The sequence below is a fragment of the Aristolochia californica genome, unplaced genomic scaffold (assembly GCF_029961685.1).
Source record: "Aristolochia californica isolate CCGP_79_NKW_82.1479 unplaced genomic scaffold, dmAriCali1.0.hap1 SCAF_12, whole genome shotgun sequence".
Classification (NCBI taxonomy): Eukaryota; Viridiplantae; Streptophyta; class Magnoliopsida; order Piperales; family Aristolochiaceae; genus Aristolochia; species Aristolochia californica.
Genome location: NW_027181793.1, coordinates 16,843,191 through 16,869,756, shown reverse-complemented (window position 1 = coordinate 16,869,756; position 26,566 = coordinate 16,843,191).

Genomic DNA, 26,566 nt, shown 5'->3' with positions numbered 1-26,566 from the left:
ATTTCAATGTTGATACTACTCAACCCCCTAACGCACCGGTCTCCCCCTCACCTATGGAGTTGTCGGATCCACCAGAGGTAAGTCTTTCTCCTCCTATGTTTGGGCCTGAATTTGATACGCGGCCTATTGCTTTAAGAAAAAAACGTCATTCTTGTACTACTTCTCACCTTATCTCCAATTTTATGTTTCACTGTTGCTTGTCTTCTGAGTGCTCTCAATTCCTTACATCTATTTCTTCTACTTCCATTCCACAGTCCTATCATGAGGCCCTGAAGCATCCAGGATGGAAGACGGCTATGGATGAAGAAATGCACACCTTATATGAAAATCAAACCTGGTCCTTAGCATCACTCCCAAAAGGAAAAAGACCAGTCCGTTGTAAATGGGTTTTTTCAGTGAAACATAACTCGGATGGGTCGGTTGCTTATCTTAAAGTTCAACTCATTGCTAAAGGTTACACTCAGTGCCATGGGATCGATTATGAGGAGAACTTCTCTCTTGTTGCAAAATTGAATTCGGTACGTATCATCTTATCTATTGTTGCTAACTTATGGTCTGTATATCAACTCAATGTAAAAAATGTCTTCTTAAATGGTGATATACACGAGAAAATTTATATGGTTCAACCACCAGGTTATGTGATTGAGGGGGAGTCGGTATGTTGGTTAAAAAAATTTATATGGGCTTAAACAGTCTCCTCGGGCATGGTTGGATAAATTTAGTCAAACGCTTCTACGGTTTGGTTTTCATCGATGATCGGTCAATCATTCCGTATATTTTAAAGATACTATCAAAGCGAAAATATTACTGGCTGTAAATGTTAATGATATTATCTTAACCGGTGATGATGCTCATAGCATACAAGAAGTGAAGAATATGATATGTCAGGAATTCAAGACTAAAGATCTGGGTGTACTTATAAATTTTTTGAGCATAGAAGATCTTCAATCCAAACATGGTATTAGAGCAACCACTTAGTATGTGGGCATTCAACCCAAATGATCCATGTACCACACGTGAGGACCTCCACCCAAAATTATCCACGTGTCTACACGTGAGGGGGAGTGTTAAGGAATAGTCCCACATGGATTAGTGAGATAAAAGATCTTGAGTTTATTAGTTGGCAGAAGAAGTTTCCTAAGTGGCTAGTCATTTTGGGATTGGCCTTGGACCCAATTTAACACAATCATAACAACGAAAGGGACATTATTTCTCCTCCTACTTTGTACTTTGTTTGTGGAGTGTATTCATGTTGTTTATACAGAAAATCTCATGGCTTTCGTACACATGCACATTATTTGGATTAAATGAGGAACCTGATTCAACCGAGGTAGAAGTGGTTCCTTACTCTCTATAGGGTGGGGATAAGGTAAAAAGGAAAAAAACAATCTTACACGAGTTAGATGACAAATGGATTTCTCTAATCCTAACCCTTAATTAGGGGTGGGTGTATTGTTAAGACATCTCCCGTATTGGGCAGCATGTCTTGTATTTCTAAGGAAGCAAGAATGTATATAAATAGACTTTAGGGGTGGAGGTCGCAAATTTTTAGCCACTTGAGACATCTTGAAAATTTGAGATACCTACACCTACTTGTAGGGTTTTACTATTATGACACATGTTAATTTCTAGGGCCAATACATTAACACAAGAGATCTCAAGGGAAGGAGAGTATTGGAAGATAGGCCCAAACCCACATGACCAAGGAAGGTCGACATATCCAAGTGTGTTGGAAGATGGGCCCTAACCCATAAGACCAATGAAGGCCCACATATCCAAGAGTGTTGGAAGATTGGGTCAAGCCCATAAGATTGAGCAGCTAGGACCTACCATGAGCGCATGAGGTGGCATAAGAAGTTTTACACAATAAGAAGTCTAACAGAGCCAAAATTATTATGGAAGCAGGTCTCACAAAAAAGCTTCAGCTTAAAGGTGTTTTAGTCATGTTAGTCTTCTATTTATATTGGATTATTTAATTATGCTAAGATTTATCTTTAAGTGTTAGAGTTTGGGTGTAATTGGGACAAAGGTTGTTTAATTGTAACTGGACTCTACTACCCTCCTATATTATAAATAGAGGTTTATGTACTCTGATTATAATAGGTTAATGAAGTATTTCTCTTTTCCATAAATTCAACATGGTATCATAGCAGGTTCTGTGAGTTGAGTCGGTCAACCCATAGAGGTAATGTGATCTTTTTCTGATCTATTATCTCTACTAGTTTAGGTTCGTATTTATCTTCTTTTTTTTCTCTTTTCAGTCCCTATACCCGTTGTTTGCTTTGCGTTTTACCTGTATACTGAGCTTTTCATACTACATATTATATATTGACAGAAAAATATTTGAGTCTATTTTCAAAGGAATTTTTTTTTTTTCAATCGGACTTATATACAAAGAGAAATCAATATTTGAAGCAACAAATGTCAGATTGCAAAAGAGGTTTGAGCAGTAACAAAAAGTTTCAACTTCTGAGCTATTTTATGCTATCAAGAACGAGACTTTATATGGAGAATTACATATCAAAAGAAAAATTTGTAAGTCTATTTTCTTACCTATGCAACCAATTCTCGATCTGAGTTTTTTAAAAAGAGATATTGATTTTCAAAGAGTAAATGGTTATGCTGGCAAAAGGAGAAAGAGTACTTAGTTTGGCCAGATTACAGAGACCAAAATCTACCAAATTATATATCTGAATAGAAGAAAAATATTTAAGTCTAGTTTCAGAAGGAGAAAATTTTATGAAAATATGATCTATATTTAAGGATATATTCGCATCGGAATAATCAAAGGTCATGCTGGTATCTTGTTGCATTGAAAAATTCGAATTTAAGCCAAATTATTTCATGTGTCCTTATTACTCTTAAGGACTTTCATCATTTACCGGTAATCTATTGCTATACTACTAAAAATTTGCTATATCTATGTGATTTGGTTCAAGCTGGGATCGCTGCCATTACCTCCCAGCTTGAGGAGGAGAAGTAGAAGAAGAAGTACAAGAAAGAGCATAGAAAATCGAAGACCAAGAATCCTAACTCATAATAATAATTGTGATAATTATTGGTGATACCTGACTTGGCTCGACTTGATTCTATTTCTCTAGTTAGATTATTAATTTGAAGTATTCACAATATATTCCCTGGTTAACATATTATTTGGTGCACATACTCGCATTGGATTATTTCATGGGGTCCTTTTAGAAGGATTTTTATTATTTTGGATCATGTTATATGGGCCTAGACCCATTTCAGCTCCAGCTATTGTATCTCTTTGGATGAGACATTATTATTGAAGAAACGGTGACCTCAGCATCCTATCTTCTTCTTTATGATTTACCCATTGGTTATTTGGCAGTTTTCTCCTACCATCCTTTATTTGACTCTCACGTATCTTTGGGCCAACCTTTTGAGTGTTGCTTCTCTTGGGAGTTTAAGTCCATCATGTACATACATATGGGTGTTTTAAGTCCATTGAGATTTTTTATATACTCATGGGTTTTTTATCGCATCTTGTGAATGACAGGCATTACGCACTTATCACCCAGTTCTACATGTAAGAGTCGGCGCCCTGGTTGGGACTCCGTGACGGAGGAACTTATTACTATATATATGTTACCCCCTTCATTGGCATTTATTACTCCTACCAATTGAGAGTCGTTGTCCTATGGAGGTACACGGAGATGGAGGAGTTTTATTACACTTCTGAGCACTGCGTATAGACCCACTACCTGAGAATGATAGGAATGTGCCCGGCATCTAGAATGGGTTATGACTGGAGTATGGAGCGATGTCATACGGCTTGGAGTGATTTTAATCTCACTTATCTTATGCCAACTGGACCTCATGGAAGATATCACCAGCGTGAGGAGTGTTGGAAGATATGGAGCACTGCCATTTTGTACAAGAAGATCATATACACCATTTGCAACAATTTGGGAGTTTATGATGCTCTCTCACCCCCAGCTTGAGGGGGAGTGTTAGAAGATAGGCTCAAGCCCACACGACCAAGGAAGGTCAACATATCCAAGTGTGTTGGAATATGGGACAAAACCCATAAGACCAAGGAAGGCTCACATATCCAAGAGTGTTGGAAGATGGGTCCAAACCCATAAGATATGGACCCACCATGATCACGTGAGGTGGCATAAGTAGTCTTACACAATAAGAAGTCTAACAGAGCCAGAATTATTATGGAAGCAAGTATCACAAAGAGTTTCGATTTAAAGGTGTTTTAGTCATGTTAGTCTTTTATTTATATTGGGTTATTTAATTATGCTAGGCCTTATCTTTAAGTGCAAGAATTTGGGTGTAATTGGGACAAAGGTAGTTTAATTGTAATTGGACTCTACTACCTTCCTCTATTATAAATAGAGATTCATGTACTCTGATTATAATAGGTTAATGAAGTATTTCTCTTTTCTAACATGGTATCAAAGCAGGTTCTGTGAATTGACTTGGTCAACCCACAAAGGTAATTTGATCATTTTCTGATTTATTATCTTTAGAAGTTTAGGTTCATATTTATCCTTTTTTTTTCTCTTTTCAGTCCACATACCCGTTGTTTTCTTTGCATTTTTACCTCTATACTGAGCTTTTTATATTGCGTATTATATATTTAAGGAAAAATATTTGAGTCTATTTTCCAAGTAAATTTTTTTTCTTCAATCGGAGTTATATATAAAGAGAAATCGATATTTGAAACAGTAAAGGTTAGATAACAAAAGAGGTTCAAGTAGTAGTAGAAAGTTTCAACTTCCAAGCTATTTTATGGTATAAAGAATGAAACTTTATATGGAGAATTATATATCAAAAGAAATATTTGTAAGTCTATTTTCTTACCTATTCAACTAATTCTCAATCTGAGTTTTTTATAAGGAGATATTGATCTTACAATAGTCAATGATTATGCTGGCAAAAGGAGAAAGAGTACTTAGTTTGGCCAGATTACAGAGACTAAAATCTACCAAATTATATATCTCAATAAAAGTATATTTAATGAAGTGAAGTTAAACTTGGATCAAAGGTATTTAAGTCTAGTTTTAGAAGGAGAAAATTTCATGACAATTTGATCTATATTTAAGGATATATTCGCATTGGAAGAATCAAAGGTCATGTTGGTGTCCTGTTGTATTGAAAAATACGAATTATTTCATGTGTCCTTATTACTCTTAAGGATTTTCATCATTTATCGGTTATCTACTACTATATTACTAAAAAACTACTATATCTATGTTAGTTGGTTCAAGCTGGGCTCACTGCCATTACCTTCCAATTTGAGGGGGAGAAGTAGAAGAAGAAGTACAAGAAGGAGCAAAGAAAATTGAAGACCAAGAATCCTAACTCGCAATAATAATTGTGATAATTATTGGTGATACCTTACTTGGCTCGACTTGATTCTATTTCTCTCTCTAGATTATTATTTTGAAGTATTCGCAACATATTCCTTTGCCAACATATTATTTGGTGTACATTCTCACATCGGATTATTTCACGGGGTCCTTTTAGAAGGATTTTTATTATTTTGGTTCATGTTATATGGGCCCAAACCCATTTTAGCTGCAACTATTGTGTCACTTTGGATGAGATATTATTATTGAAGAAGTAGTGAACTCAGCATCCTATCTTCTTCTTTACCCATTACCCAATGGTTATTTGGCAGTTTTTTCTCCCACCATCCTTTATTTGACTTTCACATATCTTTAGGCCAACCTTTTGGGTGTTGCTTTGATTGAGAGTTTAAGTCCATCATGTACATACATATGGGAGTTTTAAGTCCATTGAGACATTTATATATATACCCATGGGTCTTTTATCGTCGTCTTGTGAATGACAGACATTACCCACTTATCACCCATTTCTACCTATGAGAGTCGATGCCCGAGTTGGGACACCATCATGGAGAAGCTTATTACTATATATATATATATATATGTTACCCCTCCCCCTCCCCTTAATTGGTATTTATTACTCCTACCAATTGAGAGTCGTTGTCCTGTGGTGGGACACGGTTATATGTTACCCCTCCCCCTCCCCTTAATTGGTATTTATTACTCCTACCAATTGAGAGTCGTTGTCCTGTGGTGGGACACGGAGATTGAGGAGTTTTATTACAATTCTAAGCACTGCGTAAGAATGATAGGAGTGTGCCCTACATCTAGCATGGGTTATGACTGGAGTATGGAGCGATGTCATACGGCTTGGAGTGGTTTTACTCTCACTTATCTTATGACAACTGGGCCTCATGAAAGAGAGCACTAGCGTGAGGAATGTTGGAAGATATGGAGGACTTCCATTTTATACGAGAAGATCCTATACACCATTTCCAGCAAGCTAGGAGTTTATGATGTTCTCTCACCCCCAGCTTGAAGGGGAGTGTTGGAAGATAGGCTCAAGCCCACACGACCAAGGAAGGTCAACATATCCAAGTGTGTTGGAAGATGGGCTAAAACCCATAAGACCAAGGAAGGCCTACATATCCAAGAGTGTTGGAAGATGGGCCCAAGCCCATAAGATATGGACCCACCATGATCACACGAGTTGGTGGGACCTACCATGATCACGTGAGGTAGCATAAGAAGTCTTACACAATAAGAAGTCTAGTAGAGCCAGAATTATTATGGAAGCAGGTTTCACAGAAGAGTTTTAGTTTAAAGGTGTTGTAGTCATGTTAGTCTTCTATTTATATTACGTTATTTAATTATGCTAGGACTTAGCTTTAAGTGTTAGAGTTTTGGTGTAATTGGGACAAAGATAGTTTAATTTTAATTGGACTCTACAACCTTCCTCTATTATAAATAGAGGTCATATACATTGATTATAATAAATCGATGAAGTATTTCTCTTTACCATAAATTCAACAAAGAGAAGAGAGGAAGTCTAGCTCTTGGAAGAGAGGAGAGAAGAAAGTAAGGAAGAGAAATAAGGGAAAGAGGGAGAGGCTTGAATGCTCTACCCCATGCCTCGAGGCTATATTTATAGTTGTGTGAAGGTGTTTACAGTGACTACAATCCCTTTAAGGCTACATGCTTCAAAAGGAAAAAGATATAAGAGGACATACACCAACTTAATTACAATTCTATGCCATCACTATCAAAGTTCTCCTTATTTACTAGTCATGCCACTCTACACATGTGCATAATTATAATTCTATGTTATCTCTATGAAAGTTCTCCTTATTTACTAGTCATTCCACTCCTGCACACATGGGTGTCTCTTAACAATACCTTTTATGTTTTTCTTTTTCAAAGACAACTAATTGGGAAAAATATTCTTCATGAAACAATAATTTGTCAAAAAAATTAAATGTTTTTTCATCATTTTTATTAATTAATTTATTTTATTTTTAAAATTTTAATAATATTCTTATGATACATCTAGAATTCGCAATGAGTGACTAAAAAATAGGGGAATAAAATTATAATGTAAAAGTGATTGTACTCTTTCGAGAGGAGCACTCTCTCTTAACTCTACACAAAAATTGGACAAAAGCTTGTTTAATTGGTGTGGTTAAACGCTAATGGGTTCATACTTAAGTAACAATTATAAAATAGTTCATACTCTATAATATGCCCTCTCTTAACATATTCTAATGCAAAATAAAATAACTAGATAGAATAACCGTGTAACATTCTACTCCCTCATGAAGAACTTAGTTCTCAAGATTTAATAAAATTTGGAAATTTGAAGCAAAATGCACCTGGTCCTCTGAGGTTGCATCCTCCTAAGGGAGATGTTTCCTAAAAACTAACACCTCATTTACAAAGAACCACTCATTCAAACAAATCTTTCCCTCAAAATCCAATTGTTTACTAGAGTCCCACTATAGGATGGTAGGGGAAACATAGATATTATCACAAACTTTTAGCTTGAGCTCTAAAACATGAAAGACGTCTGAACAAGAGAAACCTTAGGCAACACCAAACAGTTAGCAATCAACTGATATATTAGAATGGGCCAATATATTAGGATGATAGTTTTTTTTTTTTGTCGAAGTACCACCTTTGTCTAACAATAGGTGTATAATTTTAACTAAACCATGACTACAACAAAAGATCTCCTAGTACAATGTTAATCTACAAGTTGCTTAATTTTATTCAATACAATTGTTAAATTATGCTTCAACAATTTGGGAGTTTCATCCTCGTTGATCAACTGAACTTCTAAGTTTGTTAAATAAGTTTGGTAAATATATTAAGCCACACGTTTAGGGAACTACTATAGGAAGGACACAACCATAGACTATTTGAAAAGGTGTAGTGTTATAATAGAGATAAATAGAACCATAGTGGAATTAAACTACCTATATCCTAGTTACTCCCACAATAGAACTTCTAATTGTAATCAAAGTAAATAACTACTAAAGAGAATTAGTAAAACCGAAAGACCTCTTAACTAAACAATTCTATAAGACTTCTTCCCATGAGACTTCTATTAGACTCCACCATATTGATTCTGCTCCTATTAGACCTTTGTGACCTTTGATTGTAACTGTCATTGGGCTTTTAATTAATGGATTTGACTCCAATATGGTAGGTCTAGTCAAGAACAAACTTAGAGAGGGAGATGGATTTTTTACTCATTTTTTGTTTTTCTTTTAATCATGGGCGTGTTCACAATATTAATTACAAATTGATGTACAAAATTAGTTCTCTATTAAATGAGCATAAACAAGCTTTCAAACCACAATGAACACACAAATTTTTAATAATGGTTCACAATCATATCTCATACGGAGTCAAAAATTTTGTAATCTTGGATTGCATTGCCAAAAGGCACTTACAACAAATCATCTCTAAAGTCAATTATAATGTTGCCTATGCAAGGACTTGTACTATTAACTAAAAAAACCAACTTATAAAAGTTCACCCTCATTTAGGATTACAACAACAAACTAGGTACATGACCTAGACCCACAAGGGATTTTCTAGTAGCTAAAGGCAACACAAGCCTAGACCCATGCAGGGATTGACAACACCAACTGTTACGATCCCGGATCTAACACAGCAATTCGTAGGGAAGAAGAAGAGAAAGAAGAAAATCAAGCCGAAGGGAAGCTTGAAAACCCTTGGTTCATTAAGGAGAATGCACACCCCTGAGCTCGTTGAGGAGAACTCAAAACCCCTTTTTACTCTAAATCAATACTTTTTTTTCTCATTACTCTTACCCCTTAAATAGAGTTCACCCTTACAAGGTTCAAGATAAAATATTTCAAAAATACCCTTGTGGCCTATTAATTATTTAACTGAAATAAAATAAAGTAAAGTAAAAAAAACAATTAATTAGACTCTAAATAACTCAGTAATGTTATTGTGTGCATAACATTAACCCCCTCCCCCTTTGGAGAAAGAGTTTGTCCTCAAGCTCAAAGGTAGGGTCTGTTTGCCAAACGTCTCTTCCTGTTCCCAAGTAGTATCCGAGGTATTTGTGTCAGCCCTCTGGACAACAAGACTGGAGCATTCAACCCGAGAAGCAAAAAAAAAAAAAAATTGTTTTAATAATCCAACACTACCAGCATCACTCGTTGTAGCATACTCCAATACGGTTAAGCAACAAAACAACAAGTTGAACTATCACCTGCTCCATTCTGGCAATTTTTGCTTCTACATCAACAGCCCTTGTGTAATTTGCCCCAACGGATGCCTCATTGGAAAAATGCAACATGTCCTATGTAACCTTAGTAACCTCATTGAGCTGATTCCTATATACTACTGGCTGCCCAAGTTCATCCAATGGTCTTTCACTTGTCTATGCATACATTGCTACTATGACTCTACAAAAAATCAAAAACAATGCAGAGGGGACAATAGTCTTGTCGGCCAATTGGCATTGTGGATGATCTTTTATTTTATCAACCAAACTATGTTGGAGGTCTGACTTGGCAACAACAATTTTGTTGGAATTGGGCTAAGAAGTTGGTGCAAATACCACCCAATGATGTAGAGAAATTTGTGTTTCATTTTCAGCCAAAGCATTCATCATACTACCCATTATCATGTTGACTACAAGCTTCATTTTAACTCTATTACCAACCTCCCCCAAATAGAAAGAGCTCTTCCCCATGATTCCTAAGCCCGGAATCCGACCTCCATATCTGCAGTTTCTCTAGCACAGGGTGATCCATGGACTCAGGAAAAAACTGTTGCTCCACTATCGATGTCATAGAAGCCAGCTTTTATAGCTGCAATAACAACTTGAAATCCAGAAGAACCTTGCTGGTTCACAGTTCTGATTGGCACAGGTTCTGGAAAACTAGCATAGAAGGCTGCCATCTTGTGTTCACTTGCCCTTAGAGAGTCTGGAGCCAAAACAGTCCCCACCCCACTATCTCCATCTTCACTGAGTTTTATGTTAGTTGTAGCAATTACGATTTCAAGCCTACACCCAACACTTGTCTGAATCCGTATGAGCATGCCAACATAGATCTTGTAGGCTACATCACCCCCAACAATAGGTGGAACTCTGCATAACCGATGTGTTGCAAAACTAGTAGCTTCTTATAAGGATCCATGACTATCCAAACCCAAAACAAAGGCTATCAAAGACAAAAACAAAATTGGAACATGTGGTCAATTAATGCCAAAGAGTTATCTAAAAATTCACATTTTGCATATAAATTCAGAAAAGTAGTTCCTAGATTAACAAGCAGTTCCAACCTATTCCTTGTTATTTAGAATTGAACCCATTTGTCAGTGTCAAGAGCTCTAAGAATGGCACTTGCAGACATCATCTTGTTGAAGAACCCATGAGCCTCTTTAGGTGGCCTGTTAGGTGCATACCCTACTGTACTGAGAACAACCACCCTGTAGTCACAGTTTTCAGTCATTGGAGCCCGTCCAAGTTCATCACATTGGCCAGCATGTTGTACTAAAATACCATGAGCGCAAGCACTTAGCAGCATGTTGAATAGACCCAGGTAAGTTACATGTTCTAGTCCAACAGCCTGAGAGTGCATTTTACCAAACAAACCAAGTGAATCGCTGCAGAAGCCATGAGCGGCAAAACCAGCAGCTTCCTCCTATCTCCTCTCCACATCCATAGGTGAAGGAAACGCAATGCCACCAATAGTCCCTTGTTCAACTGGAGGACGTAAATTTTCCTGTAATGCACGTAATAACATTGCTAAGTTATTTAGAGTCTAATTAATTGTTTTTATTTACTTTACTTTATTTTATTTTAGTTATATAATTAATAGGCCACAGGGGCACTTTTGTAATATTTTATCTTGAACCTCATAAGGGTGAACCCTATTTAAGGGGTAAGAGTAATGAGAAAAAATAAATATTGATTTAGAGTAAACAAGGATTTTGAGTTCTCCTCAACTAGCTCAGGGTGTGCATTCTCCTCAAAGAACCTAGGGTTTTCAAGTTTCCCTTTAGCTTGATTTTCTTCTCTTTTCTTCTTCTTCCCTACGAATCGTTGCGTTAGATCCGGGATCGTAACAACTGGTATCAAAGTGGAACACAACGATTGATTTGTCAATCATAGAGGAAATGCTTGCCATACTCTAGGAGATGCAGAAATCAATAGGTTAGTTGGATCAGGATATGTGTGAGATACGTCAGTCTTGAGATACCATATCAGAGAAACTCACTGCCGCAGAAAAGAAGGTCATATGACCTAAACTCTCAGACCAAGAAAAACTTACAGAACACAAAGCCATCGCTCGAGCAGATGTTGTCTCGGATAGGAAGAAAGGCCACGGGTCAAAAAAATTCAAAACATTACACCACCACCACAGGACAAAAGTTGTCCTCACACACACCACAGTTCCAATTTCTTCCGACGAAGCTTCAAATGCTTCGTCCTCAGTTTTGGAACCCCAAAATAGCTACCCCGAGAAGCCTAAGAAGCTTCTTCCCCAACTCTTCAAACAGCCGCCCGTTTCCCTTATTCTGGTAGCAGACAAGGCAAGGAGAAAATGGGAGAAAGAACAACAAGAGAAAGGGTAACCACAATGGAAGACATGACGTCGATGGCAGGAGGAGAAATCAGGACCTGTGAGAATCGATAAGAATAAATTGGGGGGTAAGTATCTGAAACGCCCTCGATTTTTATGTCAAAACGCATCTCCCATGGAGTTGATGGGGCTCAAATGGGTTGAGCAGCAGCAACACTGCTCGAATTTTGGGGACGGGGGTTTTCTGTTTCGTGTAGCAGAGCAATAGAGAGGTTACTCCAATTTTGATGGAGTTCAGGTTTTTCTGTCTGAGATGCGAGATGGGAATTTTTTGGGTATTCTGGGAATGGTCGAGAAATTTCTATGGGGGATGGATTATTTTGCTATTGATGAGAACAGAACTAGTGCGTCTATTCATTGTCATATATCCAGAAGTAACAGTCAATCTGAAAATATGAAAACTTTGTGCTTAATTTTTTGGGTCATATGTATTCCGCTCGAACACTGCTCGTTGCAATTCTTCAACCAGGTGTGAGTTCTGAAAATAATAGGGTAGCCGATGTGAGAAAAAGTGGGGAGACTACTAGGTTGAATAGTCTGACAAATTTTCAACTTGTTGTTGCTATTGCAGTGCAGAAAGGGACACAAAAGCAGCAAATAAAAACTGTTAGAAAGGATGCAGATGAGCAACACCTGGAATATGTAAAGAATAATAGGGATATTACTATCAAAAATATTTCAGGAGAACACATGAAGACTGAGATGATGAAGAATTCTAAAATTGTTGATGTTGTTGCAGTGAAGAAAGATGCACAACAGCACAAGATGAAAACTGGTCATAAGGATTTGGAAGAAGCTGAGCAGAATGAAGCAAGTGTTGTTAATTTTGGAAAGACTGATTTACTTTCATCCATGGCAATATTACGATCCCGGATCTGACACAACGATTCGTAGGGAAGAAGAAGAAAAGAGAAGAAAATCAAGCCAAAGAGAAGCTTGAAAACCCTAGGTTCTTTGAGGAGAACGTACACCTTAAGCTCGTTGAGGAGAACTCAAAATCCTTGTTTACTCTAAATCAATACTTGCTTTTTTTCATTACTCTTACCCCTTAAATAGGGTTCACCCTTACAAGGTTCAAGATAAAATATTACAAAAATGCCCTTGTGGCCTATTAGTTATTTAACTGAAATAAAATAAAATAAAGTAAAATAAAGTAAAGAAAAATAATTAATTAGACTCTAAATAACTTAGCAATGTTATTTCATACATAACATTTGTTGTCCAGAGGGTCGACACAGATGCCGCGGATGCTACTTGGGAATAGGTGGAGATGTTCGATAAGCAAACCCTACTTCGAGCTCAAGGACAAGCTCTTTCTCCAAGGGGGGGCTTAATTTCTGCACGCAATAACATTGCTAAGTTATTTAGAATCTAATTAATTGTTTTACTTTACTTTATTTTATTTCAGTTAAATAATTAATAGGCCACATGGGTATTTTTGTAATATTTCATCTTGAACCTTGTAAGGATGAACCCTATTTAAGGGGTAAGAGTAATGAGAAAAAGAAAGTATTGATTTAGAGTAAACAAGGGTTTTGAGTTCTCCTCAATGAACTTAGGGTGTGTGTTCTCCTTAACGAACCTAGGGTTTTTAAGCTTCCCTTCGGCTTGATTTTCTTCTCTCTTCTTCTTCCCTACCAATCGTTGTGTTAGATCCGGGGTCGTAACATCAACTCACTTGGATTGCCAAAAGGCACTTACAACAAATCATCTCTAATGTCAATTATAATGTTGCCTATGCAAGGACTTGTACCACTATTAACTACAAAAGCCAACTTATAAAAGTTCACCCTCGGTTAGGATTACAACAACAAACTAGGTACACAACCTAACCCACAAGGGATTTTCTAGTAGCTAAAGGCTAGACAAGCCTAGACCCATGCACGGATTGATAGCATCAACTCACTAGGCACACTAAGCCTAGACCCAATAATAAAAAATTTAACACAGTACCTACACAATGACTAAATAGCTCATAGCAGCAACAACAAGGTTTCTTATCCTTTTCACCTCAAGAATACAGAAGTTAAAAAAGCAACAACTTAGATCCACAAAGGATTTCACAAAAACTTCTCCATAGCCATACAACTACTATAAATCAAATTGAGAATAGGGTGATCTTGACTTGCCAAGGTTTGACCCAATTTGTAGGGAGTACTTGTTCTCTGTTTAGCTCAGTCAAATGCCTCTTTGATATGATGATTTTACAATTTGAGCACAATGAGATAGACTCACCAATTCTAATTACCTATGAAATGTAATAGCAGCTTAATAGGTGTTTGATGGACCATATATCAAAATATAAGCTCAATGTAAATCAGATTGGTTTTTCAAATGGGAAAAATCATAAAGCAACTCAACATAAAATGATTTTACAATAAAAGCATACTAGTCAGGGATCTAAATCTTTGAGTTCAGATTTGTTAAACCAAGATCAATAAAAATCTTCAAGGTATGAGCATAATGGTACTTGGGCTATTATGTAATAGCCCTTTTAGATGCCCAAATAATTTGAAAGCAATTTAAATGTCAATTTTGGTTGCTCAGGCAAATAATATGATTTCAATAATGGTGCATAAAGTCTAGCAAGAATCAAGCCACACAAGTAGGTTTCAAAGTTAAAGCACAAAAAGTACTTAAGCTCTTTAGTCGGTGGTTTTTAAAATTTTAAATACTATATCCAAATTCGGTTTCAAAATATAAGAGTGCTTACATGTAGTCATTTTTGCTTCAGAGTCAAGAGAACAAATGTTATGCACGCAATAACATTATTATTTTAGTGTTTTCTTTAATTTACTTTATTTTATTTCAGTTTTAGGTCACAGGGGTATTTTTGGAATTATTTATTAATAGGGATATTTTACAAATATTTTATTCATAGGGATATTTCTGTAATATTTTATTAAACCCTAACAGGGTGAACCCTATTTAAGAGTAATGAGAAAAGAAAAGCATTGAAGTATTAAGAATTAGGTTAAATTTAGCGTAAAGAGGCTTAGAGTTCTCCTCAACGAGCTCTAGGGTTTTCAAGCTTCCCTTAGGCTTGATCTTCGTTTTCGTCTTCCCCATGTCTTCCTACTACCTCTACGGTAATGCTTGGAAGACCCGTAACCCGTGGCAGACCCCAGATCCTCCCAAAGAATCCATGTGTCAGATCCGAGACCGTAACAACTGGTATCAGAGCGTATTTTTGGAAGGATCTGACAACAAAATCTTAAGTTGAAGTCAATTTAAATAGTTTTCTTAATGTTAGAAATTGAGTCGAGGAGCTAGAAATAAATGTCCTTTTATTTTCAAATCTTACCAAAATGTAAATAAAAAAACATAATAAAATGCTTAAAAATCTTTCTAATGAGTTATTAATCACATTAACTAGGTCACTTACAGATTTTGGAGATGTATCTTCGCCAAATCAAAGCCTTGAGACTTATTCATTAGCTTTTCTAGAATGGTCATTTGGTTGACTCTGGGTTGGTCAGTTGATCTTTATTAGATGCCTATGTCTTCTTTTCTAGGCACTCAGACTTCATTGGAGTTGGTTGTCTGATCTTTTTAGGCAAATGACTTCAAACAAAGAGTTTTTTCTCTCAACTCATCTTGTTGACTTGGCTTCGGTTGGTCTATTTGCATTGCCTTTTTTTCTCTAAGCTTTCATGCTCTTTGCTTGTTTGGTCATTCAAGCATACAACATTAACCCAAGGTTTTCTCTTGCCCAAGGGTCAGCCTTCATCATCACCTTTCTGATTCACTCTGCATTTTAGTGTGCAACATCTAGTTGATCATTCACGGCCAAGGCAACCTTTTTTGCATAATTGTTTTTTCTTTTTTTTCTTTTTTGACTTCATTGGTCTTTTCTTTCCTCTATCCGATCAAACAAGAGATGTTTCTTTCTTCTATCCAATCGAACAAGAGATGACCTTGCCTTTCTTTTCTTTATTTTGGCTAGTGAGGTGGTTGGTTTCACTTCACCTAGTTAATGGGTCTTACTTTGCTTATTGTGTTGAGCTTTCTTGCTCAATCAAATGGTGCTACTGGACTATTCTATTATTGTTCTTTTTAGCATGAGTTGTTTGCCTCTTGTATGGGTCATTCAATCGGTCTTTTGTCGGTCAAACCAATAGGTTGCTAGAAAAATTATTTTGGGCTTTTTAAACTGCAAGGAAATATTATTAGTAAATTAAGTATTTGTTATCATCAAAATTATCTCAACAGGGATATTTAGACTGTTGATTTTTCAGGACTGCATGGATTTAACTCATGGAAAAAAATAGAGATGGCTTGTTGGGGAGAAAATAGGAGGAGAAAGAGGTTATGGACTTATGTCCTAACCCTCCCCTTGAAGTTCAATTCATAGATGGATAAAATTATAATATTATAATAATACCCATGAAGCTTAAACTAGTTAAATCAATGTCATCTTTATGAGATGACTCTTTATTTACTATCATGCTATCACTTGTGGGCATGTAGGTTTTTTCCTTAGTTTGTGAGCTTGAACCCATCTTCCCACCTCTCTCGGATGTGTGAGTCTTCCTTTGTCTTATGGGCTTATGGGTTTGAGCCCATCTTCCAACAGAGACCAACACAATGTGTTGCAACACTGTAGACGTTGCAACTTGAGTTTGGGTTGTGAACCACTATAAATTATAGTGTCATTGTGTGCATTGAGTTTTAATTTTATTTGTTGCATTTTAGTTTTATATCAATTGGGAAATAGAATTAAAAAAAAATCACATGAGCCTCAATTGAAAAGAATTTGAGAATTGGCACTAGAGCACAAAAACCTATTTACCATGGAGAGGGTGGAGACCCACTACATTAGACGACTAAAAATTCTAAACTAAATTAGATGACTAGAAATTATTAATTCACGTAATCACACCCATAAACGGAACAGTCTGGCTATGGCTGCCAATTGACATATCAGCTCTAAGTTAGACAGAGGGAGGGAGAGACAATCCTAATACTAGTTCCTGCTGACAGGAGAATTGTTGGCAAACTATGTGTCTTGCATCTCTGATTGGCAATGGGCAAAACATGAATTTATGAACAACCCATTTTGCTTGGACATTGAGAACCCTTTAATAGCTGGAAGCATTTTATTTCTAAAATCTATTTAAGAAGATAACACCAAAGCTTCAAAGGCATTTCGAGGCCAATTATTGACATAAATGACACTAAATTTTCAGGGAAGAAACACTGCAACAAAGTTGGAACCACATACATCAATCTCCAGTTTATATGTTTTTATGTGAGAGTAAAAGAGAGAATAAAAAAGAAGGATGAATTTACAGAAGTTGGATCCTTATGTGAGGTACAATAGGATGGCAGGTTCCTTTGCACCCCCTGCAACAAGCATAGAACTTCATGAGAATGTAGTTGTAAAAGAATATTGGGCATTTGCATGAAGAGATCCTTGAGCAGAAGAATCTTTCCTCCTAGACAAATTTCTTGGCAACATCAACAAAAAAAGGAGAACATTTTCCACTAACAAGAGTATCCAGGGATACATTTGCAGGATATGTTAGGTTTTGTTCCTTTATCAGCAACTGATTTCTTGTGTATTACCTGCAAGTTTACAACACCTCCATAAAGATATCTAAGGGTATGCCCACCGGATACATAAGCACTGCAATTCCAAGAAGAAAAGATGACAGAAAATATTATGAGACATTTCAGTAAAATTGGAGAAACAAAAGCAGGAAAGAGGTCTATGCATATCAATTCTCATTTATTGTGCTCATTTATGATGATCCTGAAGTATTTGCAGTTAGGAAGGTCATTTGTTAGCAAGAAGCAAGCACCGAATCAAGACCCTTGGCATAATTTCATGCTTGCCTAGTATTTGATCGAGATAAAAACCTTTAGAACAGAGCATGATCCATGACCCCTTGATTCCACTCATGATAACAATAATACAAGAAAAAGAGCAGAAAAAAGCAAGCCATACGCATCAAGGATCATCCCGGCATCAGCAAGACACTTGACTTTTATTGATCTTGGAAAGATCATCACAATGCAGTATGGATGATAAACCTCCAGCATAACAACCAGAAAGAAGAGCCTAGAATGCACCAACCAGATAAAATCACCAAAAACTTCAAGATTTTGAGTTAAAGTCCTTACACAAAAGAAGTGATAAAATCATTAGATGAAAGGCCAAACCTCCTTAGCATAGCGCATCCCCTTTGACATCAGAGCTTCCATGGCAGCCAACCAAATTCGCTGCCCACGAAAGACAAGCCCCGCAGCCTAAATAGAAAAGAGGAAATAAATATATGTAGGAATTGGTCTAAAGCAAGGATTATTATGGTTCTTTTCACTGGAAACAAGAAATAAATAGAAACAAATATCCCAAACTACCTGGTTTACACCTTCACCGCTGAAGGACACCCCATCACACATAATGGATAAGGGATAGGGATGCCGCAGAGAGACGGAGGCCGGAGAGACGGAGACCGGAGAGAGGCGGTGGAGAAGAGAGAGGGAGCAGAGAGATCGGGGGCCGCAGGGAGACTAGGGAGGGGGTACGGGAGAGGGCGAAAAAAATCGAAAATGAAGAGACCGGGAGAGGGGGTGCGGGAGAGAGAGGGGGGACAAAAATCGTCGAGGGTTCGAACCCCGGCATTTGCTTCATCTGGATGATCGGAAAAAACGGGTGGAAACCAGATCTATGGAGATGTTTTTCGGATTCATCTTAGGACATGACTAACATGAACTTGACTCATCTAGATGACTTGACTCATGACATGAACTTAGCCATCTAGATGACTTGACTCAGGACATGAACTTCAGCTGCATTATTCAGTTCATATCATGAGGTCGTTAGTGGAGAGCAGGACTTCAAGTCATGTACATGACTCAGGAGATCATGTCCAAAGCAAAACGACGGAAAGTGCGTTCTGCCCAATTTTGGCATTCATGTATATGAAACGAGCGCGCCCCTCTCATTTTGTTCCCGCACCCTCTCTCTCAGCTTCGACATCCATCCCTCTGCTCCCTCTCTTGACTTCGGCATCTCTCTCTGGTCTCCCTCTCTACGACCTCTCCCTCTCGACCTTCGTCGCAGAGTACGGGAGGTCGAGAGGCTCTACGACGGAGGTCGAGAGGGAGAGGCCATAGAGAGGGAGGCCTTCCTCCCTCGGCGACGGCAACTCTTACCCCCCCCCCCCCCCCCCCCCCCCCCCTTGACCTCCGTCGCAGAGCACGGGAGGGCGAGCATTTGTTGCAAAGCCACTTGGCCTTCCTCTCTTCTCCCTCTCGATGTACCGTCGAAGCAGCGCCTCTGTCGGCATTGCCCGCTGGCTCACCGTCGTCGCAGTTGCCCGCTGGCTCTCCGCCGAGGAAGACGACGCGCAAGACGATACTATCGTCATAAAAATCCCTAATTTATAATTTTTATTTATAAAATAATTATTTTATTTATTTTATAATTACTATATTAAAATAGTGATTTAATAGTCATAATTAAAATATTATTAAAATAAAATTTTGAAAAATTATTTTGGTTTAAATATCCCATTGCTATAATTAATTAAACCAATGGTTTTAAATTTTGTGACAATATATTATTAATTAGTAATTCATAAAATATATTATGTTATTGATAAATAAATAAATTTATTTATTATATTATTTTTTTATTATTGTATTAAATTAGTGGTTTTTAATATTAAAACATATCTTATGTTATTAAAAAATAATTTATAATGTTATTTATTTATTACTTGTAATTAATCATGTGCTGACATAATTACCATATTAATGCACAATAAAATATCTAATTCAATAAATAAATATATTAATATATTTAATTATACATTAAACAACTTATTCGTGTAGTAATAACGATTGTTTTACCTAATTTGGGGTCTAAGGATTATGTTGTAATTAAGTGTACTGTAAGGGTTTAGGCATTCTCTTGTTTTTTATGTTTTTCTCATATTGGGGCACTGATGTTTAATTTTTATTACACCAGCTTTTATACCTCGCAAGCGTACGAATCGTTCATGTAATCTAGCGGTAAGCGAGGGTCATATCCACAGAGAGGACTGAATTTTGTGTATTCTTCAGTCAACTAGCCTAACCAAATATGATGAATTAATCTGAACTAAACATTAATTATATCCTAAATTATCAAGCAATAATCTAATTAACTACTTGCACAACAGAAAATGTCAACTCTGGATTTTACCGTGATTCGTGCCTCTCTTGAGCGCCACATAATCACGAATCCTATTTCTCAATCCTTTGCTTCTAGCCCCTTTAAGGTGCCTAGAGTTAATAACAAAAATCGGATTAAAATACCATAATCCAACCTAAATTACAATCCTACCCTAACTAGCTAATTTAATCAAATATTTGGAAAACAAATATTCGATAAACATTAATTTTCAAATCAAATTTAATAAACATTCAAAACCTAAGTTCAAACTATAGGAAAATTAAATTACAAAATGACGGATTACTCCCTTCTCCTTCCTCTCGCTCGGGCAGCAAAGGCTCGTTCTCACGAGTGCTGCAATTTTCAGAAATTGATGGCTTCGGGTTGCAAGAGCAAGTGGTTGGAGGTAGAGATGACGCCGGCGAAGAATGATAGAAACCCACGGATGGAGGTGGTGCGGCGGACGACGGAATGGAGCCGAAGTCCTCTTACTGGCTCTCTTGAGTCTCGATCGGAGTCGGAATAGCTCCGAAAATGGGTAATCGACGCCCGAGGATGGTCGGAATGCGGAATCGGCGAAGAAGGAGCCCTCTTGGGTCACCTCTCGGCCTGGCGAGCAGAAAATGGCAGTGTCAAACTCGCCGCGACGGAGACTCTCTCGAGCTCTCCTCGAGTCTGTTCTCGGTTGCTGGACGGCGGTGGACGACGGTGGCGCGGCGAACGACGACTGGAAATCCTCTCGGATCTCCCTTCTTTCGGTTGGCGGCCCTTCCCTCTTTCTCCCCTCCAAGCGCCCCCCTCTCAAAACGATTTTACCCTAAAAATCGATCCCCATTTCACTAATGGCATTTTGGTAAATATCTCCTTCTCCACCAAAATTCTCCTAAAATTCCATAATTGAATCCATAAAAATCATTTTAGGAAGAAATAAACCCTAAAAGTAATGAAATATAATTCAGGAGAGAAAAATATGCAATATAGACAGTGATTAATGCCAAATTCAATAAATGCACGTTTCATTTGAAAACCGATAAATAACCACCTATAACACAATTATAAGGGCTATTCTATTATAATTAACCTAGTTCTCATGTCAGAATCTGGCATCTATCACACCCCCAAACCTAAATCTTTGCTAGTCCCAAGCAAAACAACAATAGAACCAAAATTAAGCCTAGGAAAACAAATACCACTTTCGTAGGGAACACGATTGCATTTAGAGCATGCAACAAGCCGTTAAACCCCTACTTTACAATAGTGGACGAGTTGTGTCTCGTGAGGGTTTGCATAGAATTTACCCACAAAATTCATCTAAATCAACAATATAAAAAGAAAACTGAAGAAAATCTACTCCTCAGTAGCATATGACTAACACTTAGTATAGTAAAATATCTGAAAATCATATGAAACCTTGCTCAATTTGAAAACCTGTGTAAAATATAGCACATTATCAATCCTAATACACTCATCGTTACTCCACCTGACCCAATGTGACCCATAAGCAATTACTTCAACAGAACAAAGAGGCAATAAATAACAATAAAATCCTGGTCACATCACAATTAAGAGAGAATAGTAGAGTAAGCCTATTGTCTGACAATCTCACAAAAGAAGTATACAAATTTCAATCTTGACCCGTAACTTCTTTTCGCTATTACCAGCGTAATTTTTGTTTCACTGAATACTTTCGGTATTACCACCATTTTGTATTCGTCTTCATTGCGTATGCACTTATTTTTAAGTAACCGACTGTTCCGGTGCATGTCCCAGGGTTTGCCCAGGCTGTTTCTGAGGTTATCTGTCTTTTGCAAGCAAGAGCATTTCCATTTGCATTCATACATTACAACAAGGAATTTCACTGAGATATAAAAAGAATAACACCAAATAGGCATACATGACTATTCAGATTAACATAGATCAACACTAGATTTACATGTTTTTTTTGCAATTAAGTTCCAAGTCTAATGCAATAGTAAGTTATCCCACTGAATTCTCATGGATCACAACAAATGATATCAGATTTCTAATTGGCATATTCTACACAATTTTAAAAAAAAATTGAAACACATTTGAGCAACTTATTTTAACTCTACTAAAGTTAACCACATACTAAGAGGAGTAATTTGAAAACCACGAACAAAAATCAAAAGAAAATCATTGCTAAGACATAAAAGAGTCGTTCCCCCCCCCCCCCCTTCCCAAACCTAAACCTGACATTGTCCTCATTGGAGAAAAGTTAAAACACCAGAACGACTACATAAATGAATAACAACTAAAGAATAATAAAACTCATGGAAACCACATGCTCCATTGGCACAAAAGAAGTAAAGCAAAGCCAAAACAATGCAAGGAAAAGATATATCAGCAAACACCCCCAAACCTAGAGCATGACACATCATCAAACAAACCAACTAACAATCACTAAAATATCTGATTTACTAGACAATTTATTGCTGGCCTTAACGTCAGTTCCGGTGCCAGTCTTCTCGTCTAGTAGCTACTACTCCAATTGACTCACAACTTAGCTAGTTATACTCCAGCAGAGTAAGGGTTAAGCTCCCTCAGGGCTCCTAAATCCATAGGACCATATGTGTTTGGTCATCAACAATAATACCGAAGAGTCAATAAAGACCCCCAGGGATGATACATAGTCTCCCTCGAAGAAGGTTTACTCATATCAGTTGTACCAGTATGTAATCATCCTTAGATGAAACCGCTATCCCACATCACACTTTGAAGAAATCTCTGTGTGACTGGCCACTGAAGGCAACAGGAATCACGCGCTAAATACAAGTCCTTGAGTTACTCACCATAAGGTTTTCATTCAATACTTCAAGTTCGAACTGGTCAATCCCAAAACGGTTGTTTGAATACAGACCTCTCAAACTAGGGACCAAAATTCTGGTCATCGACTACCGGAACCATCTACGCTCTCAGCCGGCAAGAGAGTACCCCGAGTCCATGACGAGGCCAGCATCACCGGGGGACCTCCAATCAATCAAGACAAAAGTACAGCAAAGGTTATCCCAAATAAGAATGAATAAACCAAAAATAAAAATTGTAATGTAGAAAGGGATAGAAACGTGGGGATTGCCCACAATGTGCTAAGTTTATAGTCATAAGCAAGACTCTGACACAGTCAAGATGAAAGGACAGGTTCCTCCAAGAAAATCACCATCACCTCCTCCGGTGTGGGGACATTCTCACGATAAGGTTTGAGCCTCTGACCATTAACTTTGAAGACTGACCCATCTCTGTGATTGCGGATCTCAACAGCGCCACGAGGAAACACCTGTGTAACCTCAAATGGACCGAACCACCTGGATCTCAACTTCCCTGGAAACAAATGCAATCGTGAGTTATAAAGTAAAACATTCTGCCCAACAGTAAAAGACTTGCGAAAAATAGATTTATTATGTAAAAGCTTTGTTCCCTCCTTATACAGTTTGGCATTCTCATAAGCATCATGACGTATCTCCTCCAACTCATTCAATTGCAATTTCTTCTCCTCACCTGCTTGAGTCAAATCAAAATTCAAAGCCTTAATGGCCCAATAAGCTCTATGCTCAACAGGTAGATGACATGCTTTGGCGAACACTAGGCGAAATGGAGACATCCCAATAGGAGTCTTATAAGCGGTTCGATAGGCCCATAAAGCATCGTCCAATCGAGTGGACCAATCTTTCCTATCAAAGCGAACCGACTTCTCCAAAATCCGTTTGATCTCCCTATTGGAGATTTCTACTTGACCACAAGTTTACGGGTGGTACGGAGTGGACACCCAATGAGTGATGGAGTATTTCTTCAACAAGTTCTCAAATGCTCTGTTACAAAAATGAGATCCCCCATCACTGATGATCGCTCTTAGGGTACCAAACCGATTAAAGATGTTTTCTTTTAAAAACTTTACCACCACTTTGTGATCATTTGTCTTACATACAATAGCTTCAATCCATCTAGAGACATATTCAACAGCAACAAGGATGTATTGATAGCCGAACAAGAAAGGAAAAGGACCCATGAAGTCAATACCCCACACATCAAACAATTCAACAATAAGAATGGGGTTAAGAGGCATCATGTTCTTCCTAGACAAACAACTAGTCCGTTGGCATCTATCACACACACGACAAAACTCATGGGCATCTCTAAATAATGAAGGCCAATAGAAACCACATTGCAAGACTTTAGTCGCGGTCTTTCTAGCACCAAAATGTTCACCACATGCGTGGGAATGACAAAATTCAAGAATGTTGGCAAAGTCTTGCTCAGGTACACAACGCCTAATGACTTGGTCAGGACACACCTTGAACAATTAAGTGTCATCCCAAAAAAAAGTTTGACTTGGGAAAATAATTTCAACCTATCTTGTTTACTCCAATAATCAGGAATCTTACGAGTTACAAGATAGTTGACTATGTCAGTAAACCAAAGCAACTGGGATACTTGGAGAAGTTGTTCATTAGGGAAGGAATCATTTAAAGGAAGAGATACTTCCTAAGGTGCTACACAGATCCTAGATAGATGATCAGCAACAACATTCTCACAACCCTTCTTATCTCGAATCTCAAGGTCAAATTCTTGCAATTGCAAGATCCATCTAATCAAGCGGGGTTTAGTGTCCTTGATGGATAATAAGTACTTCAAAGCAGAATGATCAGTGCACACAATAACCTTTGACCCTAACAAATATGAACCGATTTTTTTCAAGGCAAACACAACAGCTAGCAACTCCTTCTTAGTGGTAGTGTAATTCAATTGAGCATCATGAAGAGTGCGGCTAGCATACTGAATGACACAGGGAATTTTAACCGTCTTTTGCCCCAAAACAGCCCCCAATGCATAATCAGAGGCATCACACATCAACTCAAAAGGCAAAGACCAAGTAGGGGGTTGGACAATGGGTGCAGTGGACAAACATTTCTTCAGTGTCTCAAAAACATGAATACGTGCATCATCAAAGGCAAAAGCAACATCTTGAGCAAGCAAATTTGTCAAAGGAAGAGAAATTTTGCTAAAGTCCTTAATGAAGCGCCTATAGAACCCAGCATGGCAAGGAAAGAATGCACCCCCTTCACAGAAGTAGGTGGCGGCAGATTGGCAATTAGGTCAACTTTGGCTTTGTCCACTTCTATACCCCGCTCAGACACTATATGTCCTAAAACAATTCATTCTTTTACCATGAAGTGGCATTTCTCCCAATTCAAGACTAAATTGGACTTAATGCAACGGGACAATACAATTGAAAAATTGTGCAGACATGTCTCAAAGCTAGAGCCAAACACAAAAAAGTCATTCATAAAGACCTCTAAAAAATCACCAATCATTCAGAAAAGATACTCATCATGCACCGTTGAAAAGTGGCAGGCACATTGCATAAACCAAAAGGCATGCGTCTGTAAGCAAAGGTGCCATGCACCGTTGGAAAGTGGCAGGCACATTGCATAAACCAAAAGGCATGCGTCTGTAAGCAAAGGTGCCAAACGGACACGTGAATGTGGTCTTTTCCTGGTCTTTTGGAGCAATGGGAATTTGATTGTAGCCGGAGTATCCATCTAAGAAGCAATAAAAATTGTGACCAACCAATCGCTCTAACACCTGATCAAAGAAAGGTAGTGGGAAGTGATCCTTCCTAGCGGCGGAATTAAATTTTCTATAGTCAATGCAGACACGCCACTTGGTGGTAGTTCTTATGGGAATCAATTCACCACTCTCATTTTTCATTATTGTTATCCCCCCTTTCTTAGGGACAACTCGAATTGGACTCACCCAGGTGCTATCAGAAATAGGGTAAATGATGCCTATCACAAGCAACCTGATGACTTCTTCTCTCACAACCTCCAGCATATGGGGATTTAACCTACGTTGCATCTCACATGAGGCTTTAGTCCCCTCCTCCAAATGAATACGATGCATGCATATGGAGGGGCTAATCCCTTTTAAGGCATCAAGAGTCCACCCCAATGCCTCTCTGTGTACTTGTAAAACTTCAGTCAATTGTTCCTCCTACTCAGTACTCAAATCAAAGGCAATAATGACTGGCAATGAGTTCATGGGCCCCAAGAACGCATACTTCAACGTGGGAGGAAGTGGCTTAAGATCTAGCTTGGAAGTTTCAAGAGGTTTGTCCAAGCCAAGATGAAGATCCTGTGGATGATCAGTTGTGACAACCTCATAAGCTTCCTCCAAGAGAGGTACAAAACTGAGTAAAGAGTCAACCTCAAATATGTTTCCTCCTCAAAATAGTCCATGTCTAAAGATGTTATGTAAGACTCAAAAGATTCAAGAGTGGATTCGTCATCAAGCATAACAGTTTCTATCTTAAATGCAAGACTCAGATCATCAGACTCAAGTGGATGGTGCCCGACATTCAACACATTCAACGAGACCTTAAAATTTCCAAAAGACAACTCCAACTCACCACTTTTACAATGAATGACAGCATTAGA